Raw genomic sequence first — 27,943 nt, 5'->3', positions numbered from 1 at the left:
TCTTTTGCACTGCTTAACTTCTCACTCATCCTTTCTAGAACATTCCATTCACATAAACATTTTAGATTAGTGTGCTATTAGACTTTAGAGATTATCTAGTCTAACTCTTATTTTGCAGAAAAGAATCATAGATTTAGAGCTGAAATGGCCATCAAGGCCATCTAGTCCAATTTCTTAATATTATAGACGTCACCTTCTTGCCATCTTCCATGACATTATAGCTTTACTCTCTCAAAGGGATCACCAGAAATAATGATCTAGAGTAGCTAAGCACTTAACTGTGTAACTCCTGTTCTGGGGTCATAATGGGCAGAGCTCATTATATCTGTGTCTGACTCATTGAAGATCATTAAAAATGCTATTTGTTGACTTGACAATATATAGTTGTCCCTAGACCTGACCATGCATCACCTCAGACATATTCTAGACACTTGCCCATCTGTGCTATACCTATATCGTATTCTTAAAAAGGTAATCAAAACAATTCTACTATTCTTTCTGGAAAAGGCATATCAATAAATGGTTCTTTTGCTTCATTTACCATTCCTGGGACTTCCCATACCCCCAAAACCTCTCTTGCCATATTCCTTTATATATATGGTGTCCTGCTATTAGAATGTGAGCTCTCTGAAGTCAAAGGACAGTCTCACCTTGCTATTTATGTCTCTATAACTTAGCAGAATGATTGACATATTAAGTGCCTTTTCATGAATTCATTCATTCACTGAGAATGGACATCCCTTCATTTACATAAGTAGAGGTCCCTGGACATCACTTTTCTTCCTTGTTTTGGTTATTATATCCTGAGAGCTGCCAGAATTTTGGATTCATGTCTCCTAAACCATTATATAGGGACTAGAGGTCTCCACACAGGCAAAATATACTCATTGACTGATTGGCATTATCAGGTAGCCAGACTACTGGTGGTAGCAGAAGTTAGATGGAGTATGCTTTGAATCTTTTATCCAGTCTTTCTTCCTTGATTCCCCCCTTTGCCACAGGGGCATCTTGTAACAAGCTTTGCACTTTTACCACTCTGCAATGTTGGCAAAGAGACCAGAAGCCAGGTGATTGGAAAGACACAAAAGGTGTGAGACAATTACTCTGATTTGTAAGTTAGTGCTAATGGAGTCTGAAATTGTTGGAGAAAATGCTAAAGGTCTAAAGATTGTCACCTTTTAGCTGAAAAGAGTATGTAAGGCAGAGTGTGGCAGACGGTGCTTCTGTCTGTTTCTCCTTTCAGTATTTTTATTTTGTGACTGAATACAACCTAGTATTGTTAATGTTAGGAGCATTTCCCCCTTGTTTGGTGCATTTCTTACATTATTGCCAGGCCAAGCTTGCTAAAAATATGGCTTTTAAATTTCATCATGCTACATAAAAACTTTCAATTGGTCCATATTGCTACAGAAAAGTTCATTTTTTTTGCTGCCATTCAAATCTTGTTTCCCTTAACTCTCTTCATATGAAGCCTCTAAAGAAGAGAGAGCCTGGTGTGGTAGGTAGAAAGAGTTCACAAATTGAAGTCAGAATTCAGTAGGGGACAGTAGGTTCAAATTCAATTTCTATATGAGTTCTACCAGAATTGTGACCAAATGCAACATTGCTGCCCATTGAGTCTTTGTCTCCTTGTTACTTTTCAACTGGGTTCCTATGGCCACTTCTGAAGATCATTCTTTGTTCTTCAGACATCATTGCTAGGCTGTCTACTCCCATTCCTCATTTGTAGTTTCCAATGTGTTCACCTAAAACAAAAGCACAAATATCATGGGGGATCATCAAAAAATCCAGGTCTGTATTCATAGGCCACTTGGCCTTGGTGGGGAAATGGCCCATTCCTTCATTCCTTTCCTTTCCCTTTATAGTATTATTTCTTTTTGAATGCAATCAGCAAAGGAGAGAGAGCGAGAGAGAGAGAAAGAGAGAGAGAGAGAGAGAGAGAGAGAGAGAGAGAGAGAGAGAGAGAGAGAGAGAGAGAGAGAGAGAGAGAGAGAGATGCTAAAACATTTTGAAGTTACTTTCATTTCTGGTTTTCTAGGCAATCAAAAAGACTCTCCTAACTATGTGGTTAACAGGACTGGAATCAGTTATAGAATATCTACACATGTTCAAGGCATTACACTTATCCATCATCATAATTGTCTCTGAAACAGACTTCATAGCCTTTTCCACATAGCAAGAGACCAATCAGAGTCTCTTTTTGCATATATTAGTCTCCCTTACATTTGGACTTGCCTTACCTGAGAGACTGGTGGCCTGAGTCATTGTGCTTGAAACCATAAACATTAAACATAAGTACACTGTTAAGAGAGAAAAGGAATAGAGGGAGGAAAAATACTATTTTCATTTCTAGATTCCATCCACAACCTTGAGCAGCAAGGAATTAAGGTTAAAACATGACTAGGATCAGGTTACTCCAAAGGAGCTCTAATAGTTGGGAATATAAATTACTTTAGTAATATGCAGATATATCTGGGGCTAATGGACAGTCAAGTGTGACTATTTACTGTTGTTTTTTTTTCTTCCATTCATAAACTTCTGTGAGGTTGTCTAATTTATGCTTGTAAATTTTTCCAGTTTCTATAACCTTGAGGGTACCATGCATATATTTCCTTTAGTTTCTTGGGTGGAGTCTTTGAGCTAAGACATCAACAAAAAGGTAAAAAGTTGATGCAATGGTGCACTTGGGGGAGTCATTCTATACTTTGTTTGGTTTAATCAAGGTAGGATTCATAGAGGAAATATTATTTTTTCTGAGTGCCAGTGTGCCTGCCTTGAAGAACTAGAGTTGTGTAGGATGGCCTCTTTTGACAAGGCATATTGTGGAGTTGGAGAAATTTAGGAACATTAGTAAAGCTGGTAGGAGTGTCTATAATCAGATGTATCCACAGAGTCCCTGTTTTAAGGCCTTCTCTTAAAGTTTGCAAACAGGTCATAGGTCTCTCATGCCCCAATTTATCTCTCTGATAGTGTGGCACAGTGGAAATTGAACTGGCCTTGGATTTAATCCCAGCTGTACCACATACTACCTATATGAACTATGGCAAGTCATTTCAGCTTGCCTGATCTCAATGTCCTCATCTGTAAAAAGAAGGCCTTTGAGGCTGCCTACCTCTAATTCTATCATCCCTGCTATCCAGTTACCTTGTGATATCTGACCATGGAGGTGGAAAGAAAGCTAGCATTTCTACATGCAGAATTAATCTCCTAAATCCAATGTGTGCCTTGGGCAGGGGGGTGTAGTTGTTGTCAGTATTAATATAGTAACTGGATTTTATTAGTGGAAAGCAAGGAGAAAGGGGCTGGCAGCTGGCAACTGAGTGAGCTGGAGCCCATGACATTCTGTTCTAGGGCGTGGACTCCAGAGCACTGCAGGACTGGTTAGATTTAGCAGCTCTAGGCTCTCTAGGAGGAAGCCTTCAGGGCTTTGGCTGCAGCAGCAGCCTCAGCAGCAGCAGCAACTTCAGCACTATCAGGAAGAACAGCTACCATGAAAGCTCCCACCCCACTGAGCCACCCAATCAGAAGACACTCAGCCAAGCACTTAATCTCCCACCATTCACAGTTCCCTGGAGTCCAGCCCCATTCAGAAATTGCCCAGCTTCCCACCTCCCGGATCTTGAGCTGCTGATCAATACCAGCTACAGTCTCATGGTCCTAATGGAGTTGTGGGCTGGAGGCTGTCAATACAAGTCATAAAGACCATCAGTTTGTCTCTCACAGCCAGGTCAGAGTTCGAGAGTAATAGTAATAAGTATTTTATACTCATTACTTATTAATATGGTAATAATGCAGATCTTAGATCATTTTTGTGTCATGAATCCCTTGGACAGTTTAGTAGACCTATGTACTTCTCAGACTGATGTTCTTAAAGGCACAAAGAAAACGCATATGATTTTAAAGGAATTTGGTTGTATCAAAATATAATAGACATATATATTATTTTCATATTCATTTACACATAGATATAAACATAGACATAGATGGGGTACATGAACTTGGTGTGTACATGTTTGTTGTGTGTGTACACCTGGTTATCCTGCCTTAGATATATATGTCATTTTTTGACTTATGCACTGATATTTAATTTTCATAATGATTTAAATAAACACTATATACAGGCTACTGACAGTTGAATAGTATATATAACTAGATATCTATATATCAACTTAGGTAAGACTGTATATGTATGTCTGTTATTTTCTTTCTTTCTGTATCACTGTAACTATCTGTCTATCTACCTCTCTATCTCCCTACCAATCTATCAATCATTTGATTTATTTTTCCTCAGCAATTTTGGAATATCATTTTGAAGTCATGTGGGATTACAAAAAGCTAGAGAGAATAGCTACATGATAAAATCAAGGAACTTTGAAGTACTATATACAGTTCACCCCCAATTAAGGGACACACACACACACACACACACTTCAGGCATAGTCAGGCCCTCTCCAGCCTCAGACACTTACTAACTGTGTGATCCTGGGAAAGACATTTAACTCTGTTTACCTCAGTTTCCTCATCTACCAAATGAACTGAAGAAGGAAATGGCAAACCATTCCAATACCTTTGCCAAGAAAACCTCAAAAGAGGTCATAATGAATCAGATACAGGTGAAAGATGACTAAACATATGTATGCAAACAAGTGCATGTAGGTAAAAGACTTATCTGTGTATGCACTAACATGTGTGCAACCTGTATGGCCTTGTCTTAAGTTTTGGATAGTTTTCCCTTAAGTATATCACCTCCCTTTTACTCACATTAAGCCTCATCTAACTCTCTTTTAATCTATTTATATAGATGTGGATGAGCTTTTGGTTATCCATGTTAGCTTGTTATTCTATTACCTAGAAACTCTGTATCATCTGCCCTGAAACTTTTAAAATATATTTTTCTTGATATCTTTTGTTTTCACATTACCTAGATTTCCTCAGATTCCTCACAATATCCCTTTCTCTCCTCCCTACACCATCCCTTATAACAAAGGCTTTTTTAATAGAAAGAGGAAAAAAATCAGTAAAACAGATCAATACATGCAATAAATGTCTGATTTTATATTCAATAGTCCACTGTCACAGACTCCAAACTCTATGAAGGAACAGGATGGTATCTTCTTAAATCTCTTCTTTGGGAGAAATTTTGTTCTCCAAAATTTCTCAACATCCAGTTTTAATCATTTTATGGGTATTCTTTTTATTTATGGAGTTGTTATTGTATATATTGTTTTCCTGGCTCTGTTTATTTCATACGCATCAGTTCATGTCAGTCTTTCCAGGCTTCTCTAAATTCATTATGCTCATTATTTCTTACTGCATTTGTATGTAGTTTTTTGAGCCACTTCCCAGTTTTGCTCAGAAATTTACAATTGTACATAAGATTGTAGAGCTAGAAGGGAGATCAGAGACCATAGAGATTGAAAACTTCTCTTTACAGATGAGATGAGGAGCTAAAGTCTAGAGAGAGACCTTGCCCACAGTCACCTAAGTAGAATTGACAGAGTCAGAATTTGAATCAAAATCCACAGAATTCAGAGCTAGTGCCCTTTTCATTGTCTCATGATGCTTCTCAGAGATATTTTGTGAGTGTTAAATGATCCCACCCCAAGCACAAACATGATGCACAAAACTCACTGTTAATACCTATCTATTCAGAGATGTGCTACCCATTTATTCTGACTACAGGATGCTGAAGAATTCAGAATTGAGATCAATTCAAAACAGTTGTTAGAGGTATGCTGGGGAGAAGACATACATCTTCGGCATTTCACATCTGAGAAGGCTCTTTTCCTCTAACTCATTGCTGATTTTCCTTTGCCAGGTCTGAAAGGCAACCAGGGCCCTATAAGCATCTAGCCAGACCAGGGTTGCAGGGTTGGGAGTTTTCTGTAATCTAATAGAGAGAGTTTTATGATTTGGGAATGATTTGCTGTCTGTTGCAGTTCAGGGGTTATGAAAAGATATACTATGTTAATTTCCTGAACTGTGCCTCTTTGGCTGGAATATCTTATTTTAGGAACTTCTCCATTGAATTACTGTAGTTTGTCTTGAGCATCACACTACATACATTCCTGTTGAAAGGAATTGTGTGTGTGTGTGTGTGTGTGTGTGTGTGTGTTGTGTTGCTTATTTCATTCCAAAAGGACCCACATTTTACAGAAGGAAGTAGGCAACTTCTGAATAGTTTTAGCATGGTGCAAGCAAAGTAGGAGGCTTTCTAGACCACAAAGAACACTTTTCTTGTGCTGATAAGTTTGAAGAACAGAGATGGCTGTGATTAAACTTATGAACAATAAAAGTCCTTCTGTAGGAAGGTGTTGACCCCAGGTATATAATCTCCCAAACTTAAATTCAAGAAATGATTAAAATCCTCACCCAGACTTTTTTTAGAAGTTAAATTTCATGCAGCAAAGGATTTTTTAATGGCCAGGGGGCTTTATCAAAGGAAAAGGATTGTCACTCTATTGTGGCTTTGCTAATAGAGCAAATCTAATAGGTGAAAATCTGTATTTCCCTACCTGCATCCTCCCTTACCTCCAAAAAGATAGATTAGGAATAACCTGCAGTTTTGTCATAAGATTTCTTTAAATAATAAATTTATTTTATAAACCTAAAATATGAGTTCATGAAATGCTTATTTAGACAAATTGGTAAAGAGAAGAATCTTAAGATAATGCTTTTCAAATGAGAAGGGCTTTCAGAAGCAAGCTATTAAAATTCTTAGATGAGGAAACTGAGGCTATGGGACTTCCTGAAGGTCACAAAGGTATAAGTCAAAATGCATTTGAACTCTAGATTTCTGATGAAATCACCAATGCAGAAATAATGGAAGACTAGGTAGATATTACTGTAAGATGCTGTTTTCCAATTATCTTACACATGTGCAAGGGCATGAATTAAGGGAGCATTGGTTATATATTTAATGACTATGATCTATTACATATGTCCAGCTTAATAAAATGCTCATTTAATCTCTGTGTATTCACTTTCCATATTCAACTCCTCCTCAGATTCTGTATCATGTCATGGAGAGAATCTAGAGTACTTGAAGACGGTGCTGGCAAGAAAAGAGCTAGGGTAAGTCCCAATTACCACAACCCAGAAAGGTTGAGTAGAGTGGCAGATTCATATATTGAATTCAAATCAATAAGCATTCACCAATTCTGTGTTAGGAACTTTGTTTGGGATTGGGGTCACACAGATAAAATGAAAAACAGTCCCTCCAGGGAGTTTACATTCTACTGATTATCTAATAGCTTCATAGGATCTTAGTTTAAAATTTTGGGACTTTAGATGACCATCAAGTTCAAGCTCTTTATTTTGTAGAAAAAGAAATGTAGGTTCAGAAAGGTTAGACACACAGCAAGTATCTAATGTGGGATTAAACCCCAGGATTTCTTGTAGCTCAGCCTTTTCTCTAAGATACCTAAGCTGCCATGGCCCTGGAGCGCTGCCCCAGATGCTTTAGCTGCCCAAGTTGCCCAAGTTGCCCTGATGCATGGAGTAAACATGAATTCAGCAGTCATTCACCTATAGGACTGGAAGCAGCCTCTCACAAGACCAGTGTAAATTCCTGATCCTACTATCTTTTGTTGCCATAGCCTGAAGACTGTCAGACCAGAGGCACTATGATGATATTGTCTGGTTGCTTTGTCTTTTCTCTGTCCCACTTTGGAATTGTCAGACTGGGATTCAATGTGCATGTGTGTTGGGAGGGAGAAATTGTTCTTTTAAGTTATCAACTTCTATTCTATTATGAGAGGATGGATATTGCTGTAGGACCCATCCCTTGTTGCTTATTCTTTCCCTGCTCCCTTGGTTGAGTAGTTATGACACTTAAAATGTGTTGATAAAAGAATCTATTATTTTGATCATGGACTAACTCTAATTCTTCTGGGAAGTCCTTGAAATCCTACTGACAGCATCTAGTAGGTCATGGAACTATAACTTTAGTGCTGCAAGGGACCTCAGAGGACATCTACATCAAACACCTCATTTTTCAGATGAGGAAATAGAGGCTGAGGGAGATGAGGCAACCTTGCCTAAGGTCACACAGAGAGCATCAAATGATGGATAAATTTGAAATAACCAACAGAGGGAAGGCATTGGAATAAAGGGGAATATGCAAAGGTTTCCTATAGAAGATGAAATTTTAGCTGGGACTTGAAGGAAGCCAGTAAAGTCAGGTAGTAGAAGGGAGAGGAAGAACCTTCCAGGCATGGGTGATAGGAAAAAGTGTCATATTTCTCAGTGATAGTCCTTCAAATAATTGAAGACAATCATTCCTTCCTTTAGTCTCCTCTTCCCGAAGATAAATATCTTTAGTTCCTTTAATCTTTCCTCATTTGTCATGAACTTCAGGCACTTTGACATCCAATGCTTTCCTCTAAAAAGCATCTGCTTATAATTGTCTTTTCTAAAATATGTGGCCCAGAACCCACGAGATTGTGTAGTTGAAACCTCATTTACAGATGAGAAAAATGAGGCCAACTAATTTGCCAAAGGTCATACAGGTAGCAGCAGAATTTGAATCTGTGTCCCCTGTCTCAGATCCATCCCTTTCCCCACATCACTAAAGTATCTCTTAAGCTTTTAAGAATAGAAGATATACTTCTGGATATTTTTCCTACATTCATCTAGTGGATATGAGTTTTTATTTAAATAACTATATTTCTTTAGGTGGGGAGGTTGCACCTGAGTTTCCCTTATGACCTAGGACCTATTTAGAAGGTGACTAGTGTGAGGTAAGGAAGAGAGATGCCAGCCTGATTGAAAGATTGTCCGTAGAAGCAGTGGGGGCGGGGGGGGGGGGGGGGGGGAGGGAGAGAATGCTGTGAGTTGCAAGAGCTGCCTGGAACTTTGAAGCCAAGAGATAGTTGGAGGGACTTCCAGTCCAGGAAGTGAAGAGGAAAGGTGGTTTTCTGGGAGCAGAAGCCAAGAGTCCATCCACCTGAGACTTGTTTTCCTTCTGGGACCCCTAAAAATACCTCCACTGAGATTCTGCCACAACAGCTACATCTCTTCTCAAAAAATGATTTAGTTTGAACTCTTTTTGGCCAGAGCCAACTAGATCCTCCCTGTTGGGTCTTTTCCCCTTAACCTTGTTTCTTTAAACTATTCCACAAGACTTAGTTAACTTTAAGAATAGGTGTTAGAAGCAGTTGGCAAGAGAAGAGGCCAGGGCACAAAAGTCTCTGGCCTCAAGACTTTGAAAAGCCAGTCTGCTAGGGGGAAACTTTTAGGGCTCCCCTTCACCTACTTTCCTTTTCCCCTCACACCTTTGCTATTGCCTGCCCCAAATAACCTCAATAAATCCTTTTGGAAATATTTAAACTCTGGTTTTGGGTTTGTCTCAGGGATCAAGCAAAGAGATTAGGTTCTCACAAGGAGTGGGTTGATTCCAACTCCTGAGACTCAATATCTAAGACCAAGGAAGCCATCACTCTTTCCTTGGCAGTTGGTCATATCTAAACGCTTGGGGGCTGGCAGTTGATGCCCCCTTGGGAGACAGGAAATATAAGGGGTCATTTTGTCTCACAGGGACAGTTCTGACCTCAGGGGCCACAACTTCTTGGAGGGAGACACAGTACCACCTCATTGATCAAACCCCTCTCCTGTCTCCTGTCCTCCATCTCCAAGACAACATCCCTGTGGAGTCATTCCCTTTCCAAGGAGACAGGACCTGGCTTAACTCTCCACATAAGTAATGGCAGAGAAAACCCAATCCCTTCAGCCTCCTTTCCCTTCTCTCCTCTCCCTCCTTCTACTCATCTCCTCCATTACACTAGCTAGGGTTAGGTTATATAATTCCTGACCAGGAACTGAAGCCTCTGTTTGTACCAGGAGAACTGACCATGTAGGGTTTGAAGGAATTGATCCCTGTGAGTTTAGATTTGTCTTGACCTTTTGTACATGTTAGACTAAAATGCTGAACTAATGGGTTCACAGGAAAATAAAAGCACGACTTTTCAAAATTCTTGGTTTCCCAAAGAGATTTGCTCACAGTTATGAATAAATCAATGAATCCATACTGCTTTTTTTATTCTAACTCTGGCCTTGGAATTAGGATTAGGCTGGTTCTTGTTGGAGATGAGAGCAGTTATTCTTACCTTAACCTTCTGCATATAATTTTATTTAATTAAAATTGCACTGGTTGAAAGGCCAATCTCATTGCCTGAAAAACGTCATTGTACAGTTCAATTAAAAGAGAGTTGACTGAGTGATTTCTTAAAAAGCTTTCACGGTTGTGAAAGGTGCTTGGCCAAACTAATTTTATTAACATCCAAAATCATGATGATGTTTTTATGGGGACAGAGCTATCCAATTATTCAGAGCAATAGCTTAGTTAACTTTGTGTGGGAAAAATATATACCTACATAGTTACTACCTGTTTCAAAATTGGTTCCTCCTGTCTTGAATAACCTTTTCAGAAAGCGATATATTAATCCACTTAATTAATATATATTGTGGCCTTCTCTAAGACCAAAGTCCAATTATTGACTGCAGTTAATTTTACCTTTCTCCTCTTTGTGTCCCATGCCCCTTTCCCTCAATTCTCCCTCAGTCTATCTGCTTGCAACAAAAGCTCAATGGGAGATGAGCAGACTAGTGTTAAAATTAAATAGAATGTCACAAAAAAGGGTTGGGAGTTTGAAAGGTGACTCTTATCTTACAGCAGGGAAGCCAAAGAGCACCACCCTTGCCCTTGGCATCGGAAAGAGTTTGTGTGACAAGGGCATGATTGGTATTGTGTTTACTTGCTATTATTGAACACATTGTCTTTTGCATGTGAGTTGTGTCATCTGAGGCTGTTGTTCAGGGTATAAGTTCCCCCAAAGGGGGAAGTGTTGTCATCCTTTTGACACCGTGAAAGCCTTTTAGGACTACTAATTTTGCTGTTCATTTACACATGCGTGGTTGCCACAGCAACAGTAGCAATATCATAGCCCCTCTAAGTCCTTATGCTGGTATCTTCCAAGATTTCTCCAAAGGTGGCATAGTTTCTATTTTCTTGTCAAAACTTGAACTCCTCTTCTTCTGCTTTTTGAATTGCATATTTATTTATGGAACCCAAAAGGGAAGCTTTGGGGAAAGAAAGGTCTCCATTCTGAAGGGTCTCTTTTCTTAAATCTGATCTGAGAAGACACCTGTCAAGTAGTGATGAGGAAGAGAGTGGGAATAAAAATAGGAGCTTAAAGCATACAACATCACACTTCTCTTCCACTGCTTAGAACTTATCACAGTTTCTGACAGATAATGAATGATTAATAAACATTTGTTTTTGATAGGTATGGATGTAGCAGAGGACCTCTCAATGTAGGATTTGAAAGTGCCTGGTATTTTGTAATTATTTTTATTTCATTAAATATTTCCCAATTACAAATACCAAAGTTTCAACAATTATTTTCTAAAAATTTTGAGTTCAAAATTCTTTTCCTCCTCCTTGAGAAGGCAAGCAATTTGACATCAATTACACATTTGAAGTCATGCATAATATATTTCCCTATTAGCCATGTTGCAAAAGAAAGTACAAAATAAACAATAAAAAATAAAGTGAAAAAATATGCTTTTTTCTGTATTCAAAGTTCATCAGTTCTCTTTCTCTGGAAGTGCATAGCATTTTTCATCATGGAGCCTTTGAAATTGTTTTGTATCATTGTCTTGATCAGAGTATCTGAATTGATCATCTCTATAATATTGTTGTTACTGTGTTCTATGCTCTTCTAATTCTGTTCATTTTGCATCAGCTTATATGTCTTTCCAGGTTTTTCTGAAAGCAACCTATTTGTCATTTTTAATATCACAATAGTATTCCATCACAATCATATATGACAATTTGTTCAGCCATTGCCCAATTGATGGGCATTCCTATAATTCCAATTCTTTGCCACCACAAAAAAGGTACTATAAGTATTTTTATACATATGAGTCCCTTTTAGATAGATATCAGTTATCATTTTAAGAAAGACGCCATCAATTCCTATGTTTTCTAGTACTTTTAGTAGGAATGGCTATTGTATTTTGAAAGAGGCTTTTTCTGCATCAATTGATATAATTATATAATTTTTTGTTGTTTTTTTATTATTGATATAGTCAATTATGTAGATAGTTTTCCTATAAAACAAGTCATACAGGGGTCAGCTGGGTAGCTCATTGGATTGAGAGCCAGGCCTAGAGATGGGAGGTCCTAGGTTCAAATCTGACCTCAGGCACTTCCCAGTTGTATGACCCTGGACAAGTCACTTAACCCGCATTGCCTAGCCTTTACCACTCTTCTGCTTTGGGACCAATACACATTATTGATTCCAAGACAGAAGGTAAGGGTTTATATTAAAAAAAAAGAACAAGTCATAAATTCCTGATATAAATCTCATGTGGTCATAGTATACAAGCTATAATCTTGCTTGTATTATATTTGAAATTTTTGCATCAATATTCATCAAGGAAATTGGTCTCTAGTTTTTCTCCATTTTTGCTGTCCCTGATTTAGGTATCAAAACCATATTTGTGTCATTAAAAGGATTTTGGTAGAACTCATTTACCTATTTTTTCAAACAATTTATATAGTATTGGGATTAATTATTTCTTAAATGTGGGTAGAATTTACTTTTAAATCCATTTGATTCTGGGGATTTTTTTTTTCTGAGGAAGTTCATTGATGACTTTTAAGAATTTTCCCCCCAAGATAAGGTTATCTAAGTATTTTATCTTCTCTTCTTTTAATCTGGGCGGTTTATATTTTTGTAAATTTCCATCAATTTCACTTAGATTGACAGTTTTACATGTATTAAATTGGACAAAATAGTACCCAATAATTGCTTTAATCTCATCATCACTGGTGATCCATTGACTCTTTTCATTTTTTAACTAGTTATTTTTATTTTCTTTTAAAAATGTAATCAGTATGTCATTTATCTATTTTATTATTTCATAAAAACCAGCTCCTAGTTTTATTTATAAATTTAATGTTTTTTCTTTCAAATTTATTAATCTCTCCTTGGATTTTCAGAATTTTTATTTTTGTGTTTAATTGAGGATTTAAAATTTGTTCTTTTTATAATTTTTTATGACCAATTCACTGATCTGTTCTTTCTCTGTGTTATTGATAGAGCTATATAAATCTTCTTCTAAGTACTTCTTTGTCTGCATCCCATAAATTTTGGAATGTTCTCTCCTTGTTGTCATTCTCTTTCATGAAATTAGTGATCATTTCTATGATCTGTTCTTTGACCAGGCTCTCATTTTTTAGGTTTAGAATATTTAGTTTCCATTTAACTTTATTCTATGCTTATGCAGTCCTTTACTGAATGCAATTTTTATTACATTGTGGTCTGCAAAAGGTGGATTTAATATTTCTACTTTTATGTATTTGCTTTTGGGGTTTTTGTACTCTAATTCCTGGTCGGTTTTTGTGAAGGTGCTATGTACAACTGAGGAAAAGTTGTACTCTTTTCCATTCTCATTCAGTTTTCTCCAGAGGTCTATCATATGTAATATTTCAAAGATTCTATTTATCTCTTCTTTTTAAGGTTAGATTTATGTAGCTCTCCTAGAGGAATGTTGAAATTCCCCCTCTAGTATGATTTTACTGTCTAGTTGTTCCCTTAATTCACTTAACTTTTCCTTTAAGAATTTGGATGCTGGGGGCAGCTGGGTAGCTCAGTGGATTGAGAGCTAGGCCTAGAGATGGGAAGTCATAAGTTCAAATCTGACCTCAGACACTTCCCAGCTATGTGACCCTGGGCAAGTCACTTAACCCCCATTGCCTAGCCCTTACCTCTCTTCTGCCTTGGAACCAATACCCAGTATTGATTCCAAAATGGAAGGTATGGGTTTAAAAAAAGAATTTGAATGCTATGCCATTTGGTGCACATATGCTTAGTATTGATATTACTTCATTGTCTATGGATCCTTTTTAGCAAGATATAGTGTCCTTGCTTATCCCTTTTAATGAGATCTATTTTGACTTTTGCTTTGTCTAAAATCATAATTGATACTCTTGTCTTTTTTATTTCATTTGAAAAATAATAGATTCTGATCCCTCTTATTTGAACTCTGGGTGTATGTATCTCTGTTTAAAATGTATTTCCTATAAACTACATAATGTTGAATTCTGGTTTCTAATTCATTTTGTTATATGCTTCTATTTCATGGGCAAATTTATACCATTTATACTCACAGTTAAGATTATAAACTGCATTTCTTCCTTTCATCCTATTTTCTTCTATTTATCCTTCTCTCTTTTTATCCTGTGCCTCTTTTAAAATCTGTTTTGCTTTGACTGCTTCCCTCCCTATTTATCACTTCCTCTTCTCTCCTCCCCTTCCCCCTCTATTTCTGTATTGAATAAGATAGATGTCTATTACAAATTGAGTTTTGTGTGTGTGTGTGTGTGTGTGTGTGTGTGTGTTTATATACCTCTTTGAATCAATTTAGATGTGAGTAAGATTCAAGTTTTGGCCTTTCCCCTATCTTCCCCTCCTATGTGAAAGCTCTTCCTTGTGTCCCTCTTTGATGTAAAATACTTTTCTCTCTCTTTTACTTCTTCCCAAGGCATATTTTTTTTCACCTATTCATTTTTTTGTGTCATCCCAATACTCACGCATGCTTTTTATGTAGAATCCTACTAACTACCTTAATAATGATAAAATATCTTCTTTGAAGATATACACATAATTTTTCTTTATAGAAAAGGAAACAGTTTAACCTTATTGAATCCTTTGTGATTTTTCTTTCATGTCTACCTTTTTACCCTTCTTTTGAGTCTTATTTTTGAAAGTCATATTTTATATTCAGCTCTGATCTTTTCATAATGAATGGTTAAAGGTCCTCTTTTTCATTAAATATTCATTTTTTCCTTCAAAATATTATGCTCAGTTTTGCTGGGTAGGTTATTTTTGGTTGTGCTCTTATCTCTTTTGCCTTCTCGAATATGTTATTCCAAGTCCTGTGCTACTTTAAGGTGATAGCTGCTAAATCTTGTGTGATTCTCACTCTGGCTCCACAGTATTTGAATGGCTTCTTTCTAGCTATTTGAAGTATTTTATCTTTGAACTGGGTGCTGTGGAATTTGACTGCAATATTCCTGGGAGTTTTAATTTTGAGATCTCTTTCAGGTGGTGTTTGGTGGTTTCTTTCCATTTCAATTTTACCCTTAGGTTCAGGGATATTGGGACAGTTTTTCTTGACAATTTCTTGAAATTTGATTTTTAGGCTTTTCTTTGATTATGGATTTCAGATAATTCAATAATTCTTAAATTATCTCTCCTTGATATATTTTCTAGGTTTTTGTTTCTCCAATGAAATATTCCTAATTTTTCTTTTTTTTAAATTTAGTTTTGTTTTTTGGTGACTCATGGAGTCAATAGCCTCCCCTTGTCTAATTCTAATTTTTAAAATATTAGTTTCTTTAGTAAGCTTTTGTACTTCTTTTTCCATATGGCCAATTCTATTTTTAAGATGTTATTTTCATCCCTATTTTTTGTTCCTCTTTTATCAAGTTATTATTTGCTTTTCATATATTTCTTCTTTTCTTTCATTTCTTCACATGATTTCCCCCCATTGCTCTTATTTAATTTAGAAAACATTTTTTATGTTTTATATTTTCTATGAATTCTTCTTGTGATTGTTCCCAATTTATTTTTCTTTCTTTAAGGGTTTGCTTGTAGCTATTTTGACTTCTTTGTCTTCTTCTGAGTCTATATCTTTATCTCCCCTGTTTCCATAGTGTTTTTTTTATGGTCACATTCTTTTGTTGTTGTTGTTTGCTCATTTGTCCATCCTATTTCTTGATTTGGAACTTTATATTAATGTTGGGATCTGTTCCTGCCATGGGAAGGATAAAGAGATACTGTCATAAGCTACAGATTTCTTCATCCTGTTGTTTTTAGACATAGTTCTGTGTGTTTAGAAGTTTTTGATGCTTCTACTATGGCATGATCTGGGGAGAAATGTGATTCTTGCTTTCTTCATCTGCAATCTGCTCTTTATACAGGAAGGATTCCTGTCCCTTGGGATTGCAACTCATACTACTTTCAGTGTTCCTGATTCCTAGAAGAATACCTCTCTCTGATCTCTTATGGCTCTGCCACTCCAGAATTTGATTTGTGGCATTATTTTAAAGTTATTTGGAGAAGAATATTGGTTGGGCTCAGTTGAGCACATTTTCTCCTCTGCCATCTTGGTTTTGTCCCCAGAAGTTCCATGGCTGTATTATTAAAAGTCTTAGTTAGCTAAAACTTGAAATTGAAGTATTGATAGAACTTATATGCCATTTCTTAAATTGATACTATTGATAGTTGGTAAATATCTTGCTTAAAGCTCATCTTGTATATAAAGCCAATCCAAGCTGAACTTGCCAGTCCAAATTCCCAGTGATACAATGGGACAGATAGCAAAAAGGAAGAACTCTCTGTTGCATGTTAAGAAGAAAAAAAATATTTGTATAGCTACCTTTTGTACTTCTTCTAGTTCCTTTTCATTTTGACTCAAAATTTTTGGATCATAAATTTAGAATTTAAATTGGCCTTTGGAGTCTTCTAGTCCAAACCTTTATAATTTTTTAACATATAGTATCCAAGATTCAAAAAGATGAACTGAGTTGGCCTAGGTCACATTGATATTTCATGGCAGAGCTAGAATTTAAATCTGCTGACTCCGGACATCACTTTCAACTACTTCATTCCGTCACAAGAATGTATGTCTTAAAGGAAACAAATTCTTGTTTCTTTCTTTCCCAGGACCTTGTGTGTTCATCTTGAATGTTACAGGAACTTTTGTTGGAATTAATAAATAACTTGTCCTAAGATGCTGCTCATGATGATCTTGAATTTTTGATCCTTTCCTAATTTATCTCAACTGCAAATTATATAGTCAGGACTGGGGGGATAGTTACAACTTACAGATAAATTACATGCCAGCCAACTGAGAGGGAGATGAGATAGGCGGGCAGGTTGTCTGTTAGAACTTTAAAGAGTGATCTCATGTCCTTGTGGGATACTGAGTTGAAACTCACATCTAAATATTAGGGCATCATTCTGAGTTCAGTTTAACAAAATATCACTACGGAATTAATAATCTTTCTGTCATTACTGTGATTATACTGAGCAAGAACAGATTTCAGTATTCATCCTTTCAGAAAAGCTAACTCATTCACCTCTCAAAACTTTTCTTCTCTGATGAAACCTATTGTTCAGTATAAGTAATGTTTCTCAGTAGTATCTTTCCCTTGAAGTGAATATCCCTAAGAGAACCTCATCTGAGAATTCTCTGCTCTTAAAAGTAATTGTCAACTTTTCTTCCTCATGTGCTTAATAAAGAAAGTAAGCTCAATGCTATTTCTTAGGTCAGAGGACAGGGTTCAACTAGACTCATAAAGTAAGAAATCATATCCTTTGGGCATTTCCTCATGTGGCTAGTGGTTGGGTATCTGCGACCTCTTGAACCTTTGTGTGAGGTTTGGAAGTCTCCTTTGTATAGGACCTCTTTGATCACATTTCTCTAACTCTTGGCTCTGTTTATTTTATGTCTTCTCAAATAAACATATTACTAGTTCCTTTTCTTTCCTTTATTTTCTTAGTCCTCCCAAATTTTAGGATTATAGGGCAATAGCTCTAGAACTGGAAGAGATCTTTAAGGTTAACTAGTCCCAGCCTCTGATTTTATAGATGATGAAATAAAGTCAGTGTGAAGGAGAATTACTTGCCCAAGGGCACACAAGTGGATTTAGGATTTGAACTGAGGTCCTGTGACTCTAAATTGAGTCCTCCAAGTTCAGGAATCTTTTTGCTGAACTAAGGTGCATCACCAATTACCCAGATTCATAACTATTGTCTACTTAATAAAGTATAAAATCTGAATATGTAATTCAAATCCCTGTACAAACTGGCCCCAATTGATTTGTCCAGTGTTATCTCTAATTATTCCTTTTAAAAAGCTAAACATATTTTATTTATGACTATTGGACTATTCATTCTCTATCCACTGTTTTTGTTTTGCCCATTTGCCACTCTGATTCAGATAGATAGCACAATAGATAAAGCAGTAGGCTTGGGATCTGGTAGATTTATCTTCCTAACTTCAGATCAGGACTCAGACACTAGCATTTTGATACTGAGCAAGTCACTCAGCTCTGCCTCAGTTGCCTCATCTGTCAAATAAATTGGAGAAGGAAATAGCAAATCACCCCACTATTATTGCAAAGAAATCCTCAAAGGGGGTCAAAAGAATTGGATATGACTGAAAATGATTAAACAACAACGACTCACTTTCTATGCCTTTGTTTATGTTATCTGCAATTTCTAGAATGGATTCCCTCAGTCTTCTCTACCTGTTGATGTCCTGCTCTTCCCTTAAGACCCAACTCAGTTCCATGAAGTCTTCCCTAGTGACTCTCCTCTCTCTAATTCAAAGTAATGTTTCCCCCTTCATATTTCTCACTCTGCTTAAACTACTGTACTTCTTTCCTATATGCCATAACTATTTATACGCCCCCCCCCCTTCCCTTAGTAGATTGTAAACTGCCTTAGCACAAGATCTGCATTGTATCCATGTTGGTGAAAGTGTGGCATGTGTGCCCTGGCATGCCAGAGGGTGCTGCTATGTTCCCCCTCCCTACTATACCCAAGAACAATTTTCATATGCCCCTCCCCCCTGCCCAGCAGCCCAATGCCTCTCTCCATTGTCTGGAGTAATGTGGGGGTAGGGGACTCAAAGGCAGCTTGAAGGTGCCATTTGCAATCTCTAAAAGGTTCACCAACAATGGAATAGATTTTTTAAACCCCAGAACCTAGTAGAGTATCATGGACTCTGGTTTTTTAGTAACTTTTTATTGAATTGAATAACTGGCTTAAAGCAAGTGAAAAGTTTAGTTGGATATGATCACACCTAGAATCAAATACAGGTAGTTGGCACAGTGGATAGAGTACCAGTCCTGGAGTCAAGAAAACCTGAGTTCAAACTCAGCCTTAGACACTTACTAGCTATGTGACCTTGGGCAAATCACTTAATCCAGTTTGCTTCAGATTCCATATCTATAAAATGAGCTAGAGAAGGAAATAGCAAACTTCTTCAGTGCATTGCCAGGAAAATTCCAAATGGGGTTACAAAGATTTGGACATGCCTAAAATGAATGAACAACAACAACAAGGATTAAATATCTATTCTTGGACAGCTCTTATGGTTAAGTCCTTTCTTATATTAATTTGAAATCTGCCTCCTGTCACTCCTACCAATTTGGTCCTAGTTCTACCCTCTGGGGCTAAGTAAAATAAGTCTAATCCCATTTCCATATGATAGTTCTAGAAATGCCTTATGGGTTTACTGAAACATAATTCCCAAGGACAGGACCCAGCTGTGGAACTGTGGGGAAAATACAACAGCTCAGAGACCAACCTGGTGTGTGGCAGATGGAGGGGAGGGGAAATATCCAAGTCAGTCAGCTCACAACTTGAAGGGACTGAATGACAAAGGAGAGTAGTTACAGTCACAGACGTCAGGAACAGTCCTGGTGTAGACTTGGTTGGGGAGTCTTGAGAGCTCTCAGCCATCAGTATTTTATTTTTCTTCTTCTTTTTTCTTTCTCCTGGTTGCATATTTGCTTCTGTACCTAGTAAGCCTTGGATCACTGATGATGGTGTGTCTGTTTAGCTCATTCCCTCTGTACTCCACTGTCCATATCCTGAGGAGAAGCTTGGAGTCAAACCTTCACTCTAGGGAGGTCACAGAAGATTGCAGTGCTTTGCTTCATGCAAACAGCCCCTGTAGGGATAGAGACTTTACTCCCCAGTGCAGATCCTGGGGCCCTTGAGACTTCAGTAGCAGGAGGCAATGAAGTCAGCATGAATTCAGGCTCAAATTAAATGGAGACCCAACTTGTTATTCACCCTAAAGAGAAGGATACAGATTTAGGAATGAATTTAACCTGTGCAGGTCACAATTTTTTCAGTTCCTGTATCTAAATTACATCCAGGGCAAAACCATCCTCCCAATCACAGGCTCTAAATCTAGATGTCATTCTGGATTCCTTGAGTCTCTCTTGCCTCCCCCATATCCAATCAGTTGCCAAGTTCTATTACTTCTACTTGCATACACCCTCTTTTCTCTTTTGAAATTGCCACTACTTTGGTACTAGCCCTTATCACCTCCTGCCTGGAATATTGCAATAGTCCTCTGCTCTCAAGTCTTTTCCCTCTCTAGTCCATCTATTCAGTTGTCAAATTGATCTTTCTTAAAGCCAAGATTTGTCTATATGAGCTTCTTCCTTTTCAATAAACCTCAGTGACTTCCTTTTACCTCTAGGATTAAATAAAAATTCTCTGTTTGGCTTTTAACTTTTAAATTTATGATCTCTCACCCTTTCTAGTCTTCTTATACTTACTCCTTATATACCCACATACTCTATTATCTAGTGGCACTGGTCTTCTTGCTATTCCTAATGCCAGACATTCCATCTCTAGGCTTTGGGTATTTTCACTGTCTATCTACCATTTCTGGAATGCTTTCCCTTCTCATCTCCATCTCCTGGCTTTCTTCAAGTTTAGCTAAAATTCCACCTTCCATGAGAAACCTTTCCTATTATTTCTCAGTATGCCTTGCCCCTGTTGATCATCTCTCATTTTTCCTGTATATATCGTGTTTGTACATAGTTGTTTGCGTGTTGTTTTCCCCTTGAGAACAGGGACTTTTTTGTCTTTCTTTGTATTATGATGGTGCTTGGCACAGTTAACAGATGCTTCTCTACTTGTCTTGACTTTATCTGCCATATCAACATACTCCAATCTTTCAAGAAATATCAAAAACTTATGTGGAAATTTGTTATTAAAATAAACTAATAAAATAAAGAAAGATATTGGCTTTTAGGGCTGGAAAGGACTTTAGAGATAATTTAATTCAAACTACTCATTTTAAATATGGGGAAAATGAGTTCAATAGGGAGAAAGTGACTTCCCCCACACACTTATTGGACAGATAATGAACATCAGAACCAAGATTCATCCATGGATCAATGACTCAAAATCTATTTTTTTTTTTGGCCAGAGACTGAATGGCATACAGATTATCTGGTTGGACTGTTTCAGTTTAAGTTGGACATTTAAGTTTCTGTCGTCTTTTTGGTCTTCTGTAAAAATTTAAATGTACCTGGCTTACATTTCAAACTTGTGAAGGCATCCCCTATTTCTCTTCCTGCCCCCACCCCCTCTTATTTGTCAGTTTATATGCTTGGAGAGTGTTTGGGTTGTTTAAAAGTCAGGGAGAGTTATAATTTTTAAGAAGCTACTCCCATTAGAGTTTTGCTTTGTGATCGAAGTTATCAGTCACAGTTTTAGTTCTCCTGGTTTCATGTAAAAAAAGGAAATCAGCCGTAGGGTCATCATGTGCTGAATTCTAGGTGTCTTTAATCCTGACTTCTTTAATACTAGCACTTAAATCATTGGCTAGGGGCACTGTTCACTGGGCCATCTGGTGGAGGCAATTGTGAAAGTGTGTAGGAGAGAATTGTAGCTTCAGTTTCAAGTTGCTAGAATGTTTCTTCTGGAAAGCTTGTGGTCTAACCCACAAGACCTCAAAGTGGGCCACTGAAGACTGTGCCTTTCTAGCATTTCTAGAATTGCTGGAAAGGATGATTTTATGTCTTATGCCTTGTGACCAATTTTGTTTCCTCACTCCCAACTCTGGCTTGTCTACACATCTGTGCATTAGGATTTAGCTACACTAAATTGGGTATCACGAGACCTGAGCTCTAGTCCTGGCTATACTCAGTCACCCTGGATAATTTACTTCTTTTCTTTGAGCCTCAGATTTTTTATTTGTAAAATATCCAATGAGAGGATTGCATAGTCTCCAAAGTTCCTTCTAGCTTTGACATTCTGTGTTCTAAGGTCTCCATACTTCTGGTGTGCTGTGACCTGAGGTGACTTTTCTAGTTTTGATGTTTTATGTTCCAACTTCATTTGTAGCTCCATCAGATTGTATTCTTTTCTTAAATGTAAAGATATTTTATTTTTCCAATTAAATGTAATAACAATTTTCAATATATGTTTTCCAAAATTATTTGATCCAAATTATCTCCCTTTTCCCTTCCCTCCCCCTTCTTGGAGATGACAAGCAGTTTGATCTTGGTTATACATTTATTATCATGCAAAACATACTTCCATATTGGTCATTGTTGTAAGAGAATAGTCTTATAAAACCAAATTCCCAAATAAAACTTTAAATAAATTAATGTGAGAGATAATGTGCATTGATCTGCATCTGACTCCAACAGTTATTTCTCTGGAGGTGGATAGCATTCTTTGTCCTCAGTTCTTTAAAATTGTCCTAGATCACTATATTGCTGAGAGTAGAAGAGAGTAGCTAAATCTTTCACAGTTGATCATCATGCAATATTACTGTTACTGCATGTAATGGAATCCCAGTTTTGCTTATTTTGCTATGCATCAGTGCATGTAGATCTTTCCAGCTTTTCCTAGCAGGTTGTATTCTAAGGTCCTTTCTAGCTTCAACATTTCATGAATCTGAATATTTCTTCAGAGATCTCAGTGGTGGGTTCCATAGACTTCACAGATTCCATATCCTTGTACAAGATGCTGAGTATATTATATCATTACGTCTGGTAGAAATTTTATCATTTCCTCAACTGAGCTATAGAATGTGAGTATTTTCAAAATCCTTTCTGATTCTGATTAGGAGAAATGGCAACTTCAGAAGTGGTCAAAGAAAATCATATTCCCCTTATTCAGAAGAACAAGAGGATGTTTAACCTGGAAGAGACATAATAATCAATCAAACAACAAGCATGTAAGTATCTATCATGTACTAGGCACTATGTTAAAAGCATCATTGTTGACTTCAAATATTTGAAGGACTGTTATATGGAAGAGGGAATTTAGACTTGTTTTTTTTTTTTTTTTGGTTAAGTGCTGGATGGTAAAACAAAGATAAATGGGTATAAAGTGTAGAGAGAGAGAGAGAGATTAACTCGATGAAAGGAAAAATTCCTTATAGGTAGAATTGTGGAAAAGTGGAATGGACTGCCTCTAAGAAGAAAGGAATTCTCTTTCACTGAAATTCTTCAAAGAGAGCTGGGATAACCTTTGATTGAGGAAATTATAGAGGAAATTCTTGCTGACGTAGGGACTGGACTAAATGATTTTTGAGGTCTCTTTCCAGTCCTGAGGCTCTATGATACTAACTTCCTTGAACAGCCAGCACTTGATTATAATCCCTCTTTTTCTTTGTCACATTTGAGTCAAGCTGTTCTTCCATCTCAGAACAGCTGGCACCAAACTTAACACAGACTTGAAACACAGTATGAGAAAGACAAATATTTATTCCATTGAGCTGGGGGCCTGCAAAGCAGAACCCAAATGGATCAGAACACATATTGCTTTCTTTCTCTGAATTATTTTGCTGATTCAAGCAGAGAGAGTATTTTTTATAACAGAGAGGTACAAATCATGGCCTATCCTTGGCTGCATATTTTGGAAGGATAAGATGGGTGGGTACAAATCAATATTTATTTGTTGAGCATCCATTTATATTCCTTACAATGCATTGGTTTCTGGGTGTATCTAGGGGAGTGTGGCCTGGCTGAATATCATCAAGTGAGAATGTTTTTTTTTCTTGCTGGGCTTAATCTAAGAGGAAGGAAGTCAGGTTATTAGCTCCTTGGTCAGTAGTTATGGCAAAGATGAGGGTAGCTGACTGATTCCTCACTGAGGTGGTGGATAGCAGGGAACCATTCCCTGCTAAGGAGCATTGAGCATCCAGGAGAGATGGTGGGGGCAGGAAGGTGAGGGTCAGTTCTTCCTGTATAAATCTCCAGATCTGTATCAGCAACTACATCTCTATTTCTGTTTTTTTGAGACTAAGTCTCCCTATCTTTCCCAGGCTAGAAGTGCAGCCAAATTTTACTTCTGATTAGTACAGAAGCTTTATCTTGCTCAATGTTCTATCTGGGTTGGCTTGAACTTCCTCAAGTAGCTTGGTAGAGGCAGGGGTGGGGGCAAGGGTTGTAGCTCCAGGTATTGGTTGTGGACTTTGTGCTAACACCCTTTTGCCCTACCACACAGCTAAACTCAGAATGCCTGAGCTTAATTGATCCACTGGCCACTTCCAGTAGCAGGGATTACAGGTGTGCATTACCATGCTTGGCTCTCCCTAGATATTTTGAAGTGGAAGAAGGATTGTTACTGGAAATACTAGATGTAGTTAGGCCCCTTTTGTGCTCTTTGATGATCTGGATCAAAGGCACCAGCTGCAAAACTCCAGAGTGCTACCTGATTCATATTAAAATAAATAAAAATATAATGCAACATAGTTAATGCAAATTTGTGGTATTCTAAGACAATAAATGATTTCTATTTGGTTTTGATACCACTGACCTGGATTGTTAATAGTGTGAGAGTAAGACCCAGAGGACCTTCTGACTCATGCATGAGAAAGAAGCAGATGAACTTTCTTGGTTTCCTTGAAAAGATACTTCCCTGGAATGGGTGTGTTCTTGTGTTTCTTCTCCACTGTATTGACTGGCATATAAGCAGCTGAGGAAAATGTGTCTTTGGTTTCTTGTGATAGAATTTGGTTCTATCCTTAGCAAAGGAAGGTTCTGTGAGAAAGTATCAGAGAAATCTTTGGTTGCATTTCTGCTATAGGAATAGTTGGATGGTTAGCATCATTATACTAATGAGTGTTTTGAGAACTCAAAAGAAATAAAAAGTCTATGCTTCCTAGAGAAATCCATTGGTTGTATCTGTGGTTGTATCTTGAGGAAAATATTTTCCCTTCTCCCATATTCAGTTCTTTTGTATTTACAGAATAATAAATGAGCTCTTCTGTGGTTAATTAAAACACACATAAATTGAAATTCCAAGGCCATCAGTTAAACTAGATGGTTCATGGGGAACCATTGGGCATATATATTTTTCTGTCTTTATTAATAATAATAATAATGATAACTAACATGTGGTACTTTAAGATTTGCAAAGCATTACTTCCTTTAATGGTTGTTGAATTATTGGAGATAGCTACTTTCTTTTCTTTTTTTTTTTTTTTAAAACCCTTACCTTCCGTCTTGGAGTCAATACTGTGTATTGGCTCCAAGGCAGAAGAGTGGTAAGGGCTAGGCAATGGGGGTCAAGTGACTTGCCCAGGGTCACACAGCTAGGAAGTGGCTGAGGCCAGATTTGAACCTAGGACCTCCCGTCTCTAGGACTGGCTCTTAATCCACTGAGCTACCCAGCTGCCCCCGAGATAGCTACTTTCTTAAGAAGTATTAGCTCAATTTTTCAGAAGAGGAAACTGAGATTGAAGCTTAGTGAGAGGAAGAGAGTTATTTATGGTCATACATAGTAAATTATAGAAGTGAAATTCTAACTTCTTTATCTGACTTGAGTTCAATTTTTTTTTTCTGTACCAATGTTGTGGTCTGGGAGTGAGAGGCAGAGGTCACTGAAAGTTCTAGAAGGATTTGAGAAATAACCATTTTCATTTATATAATAAAATATAGTTTGAGAGGGCTTGGTAGAATGTCCTTGAACTATACCACTAATTTGGAGTTCTGTAGGCAAGGCATTCTTATTTGCTGACATACTCATAATCCAGCTGGGGACCCTCACTTTGGCCTCTGGTAATCCTGAGAAGCAAAATGCTACTCTACTGCTAAGAGGGGCTCAGAAGAAAGATAAAAGAACGTCTCTGACCCTAAGGAACTTCCACTCTAGTTGACATGAAGAAAAGGGTACATCATATGACAGAAAACTACACAACAAAGATCTTATGTTCTTGGGTTTTATACTGACCTGGCCTCGGGTAAGTTGTGTTGGGCACAATGCCAGTTTGCTTAGCTCAACCTGCTCTTTTTTCTTTTTGTCTCCTGACTGAGATCAAGAGGATAGGACTTCCCACTAAAGATAATCAGAGACATTAACAGATGATAGTAGCAATAGCAAGTTGAGTGAAATATCACAGGCCACATTATCAGGGATCTGTGATTCTACTGATGTTAGATTTCCCAATATTGATTTCAGATTTCAATCTGACTAGTATTTAGAGTCTTTGAGAGTTGGCTAAGAGATATTTGGTGACCTGTACAGGGTCACACAACTAATTAAATGTAAGAGGTATGATTCAAATTTAGATTCTTCTAATTCTAAACATAGTATATTCCCCTTTATGCCATATTCCCTCCTCTTTGATATTTTATCATTTATCATGAGTATCCCAATATAGTTGTTTCAGAATACCCATGAATACTTAGTACATTTGTTTTTTATATTTTAATTTCTCATGACCGAGAGAGGAAGAGTGCTGTCATGAGCTGAGTCAGGATTTTACTACTTTCCAGATTTCTGACCTTACTGAGTCAATAAACATGTATTAAGCACCTACTGTGTGCCAGGCACTGTGTTAAGCACTGGAAATACAAGAAAGGCCCTTGAGGAGCTAAGAATATAAGGAAGAAAGACAACATACAAATAACTATGTACAAAAAGGCTATAGACAGGATAAACAAGAAATAATCAAGAGCAAGCAGGCACTAGAATTAAAAAGGAATAGGGAAAACTTTTCTGTAGAAAGTAGGAATTTGGTTGGGACCTGAAGGGAGATAGGGAAGCCAGGAGGTGAAAATGATAAGAGTATTTTTTGCATGAGGGATAGACTAGAGTATCTTGTCTGAGGAATCACAAGCAATCTAGAGTAACTGGATTGAAGAGTATGTGGGATGGTGGTAAGGTATAATAAGAGAACTGGAAAGGTAAAAGGGAGGTTAGTTTTGAAAAGCTGTAAATGCTACAGGCTTTGATATTTGATCCTGGAGGTGATATTCACTTGGAGTCACTGGAATTTTTTGAGTAGGACAATGATATGTTTAAATCTGCACTTTAGGAAAACCACTTTGACAGCTGAGTGGAGGAGAGACTGGAGTGAGGAGAGACAGAAAGTTAAGTGATACAGTAGATAGGATGCTGTATATAGGATGTAGTGATTTGCCCAGGCTCAATCAACTAGTTTTGGATTTGGATGACTCAGAAACTAGTTGATTGAGCCTGGGCAAATCACTACATCCTATTTGCCTCAGTTTCCTCATCTGTAAAATGAGCTAGAGTAGAAAATGGCAATCTACTTCAGTTTCTTTGCCAAGAAACCCTTTTTAGGAGATCGTGAAGAATCAGACACTACTGAAATGACTGAACAACAACAGGGGAGAGACTTGAGGCAGACTATTTGCCATAATCCAGGAATGAGATTATGAAGTCCTGTACTATGTTAGTGGCAGTGTTAGAGGAGAGAATGGATTAAAATTGAGAGATGTTAGAAGGTAAAATTGAAAGAGCTTGGCAATAGGTTGAATCTGGGGAATAAGAGTGAGAAGTCCAGGATGACACCTAGGTTATTACAGACATATAACTTCTACAGATTTAAGAGACTGGACCTCCTCAAGTCTCTTAAGTCCCTTCCAGTTCTAAGATTCATTGATTCTGAGAAAACATTGGTAAGATTTTGAGTATCCACCAGACAGCAATATTTCAACAGAAGATGGTCTTCAGGACAGCAAAAAACTTGAGACAGAGGAAACTTGAGAGATCTTTTGAGTCAGTGATATAAAACAATTCTTTGGAATTGAACAAAGTAAGCAATGAGACTTTATTACCTTTCCCCCTTCTCCCTTCCTTCCCTCCTTTTCCCTCCACTCCCACTGCAGTTATACTCAACTTATTGTGTAGAGTTCAGAGAATATTAAGAGAGAAATTCTGGATTGAATTCATTTTTGTTGCTCATATTTCATGGTCTGTCATAAGAGGTAGTACTTAAATCCTGTGCTTTAACTGAACAGGTCTATTTACTGACCCTAAAGCAAACCGCTTCTCCTCCTCCTTTTATTCTTCTTTCCCCTCCTCTTCCTCCTTCCCTCTTTCTCCTCTTGTTCTTCTTTCTCCCCTCTTCC

Source organism: Monodelphis domestica, chromosome 1, assembly GCF_027887165.1.
Source record: "Monodelphis domestica isolate mMonDom1 chromosome 1, mMonDom1.pri, whole genome shotgun sequence".
Taxonomy (NCBI): Eukaryota; Metazoa; Chordata; class Mammalia; order Didelphimorphia; family Didelphidae; genus Monodelphis; species Monodelphis domestica.
The sequence above is the reverse complement of the archived record's forward strand: the minus strand, read 5'-3'. Positions refer to the sequence as shown.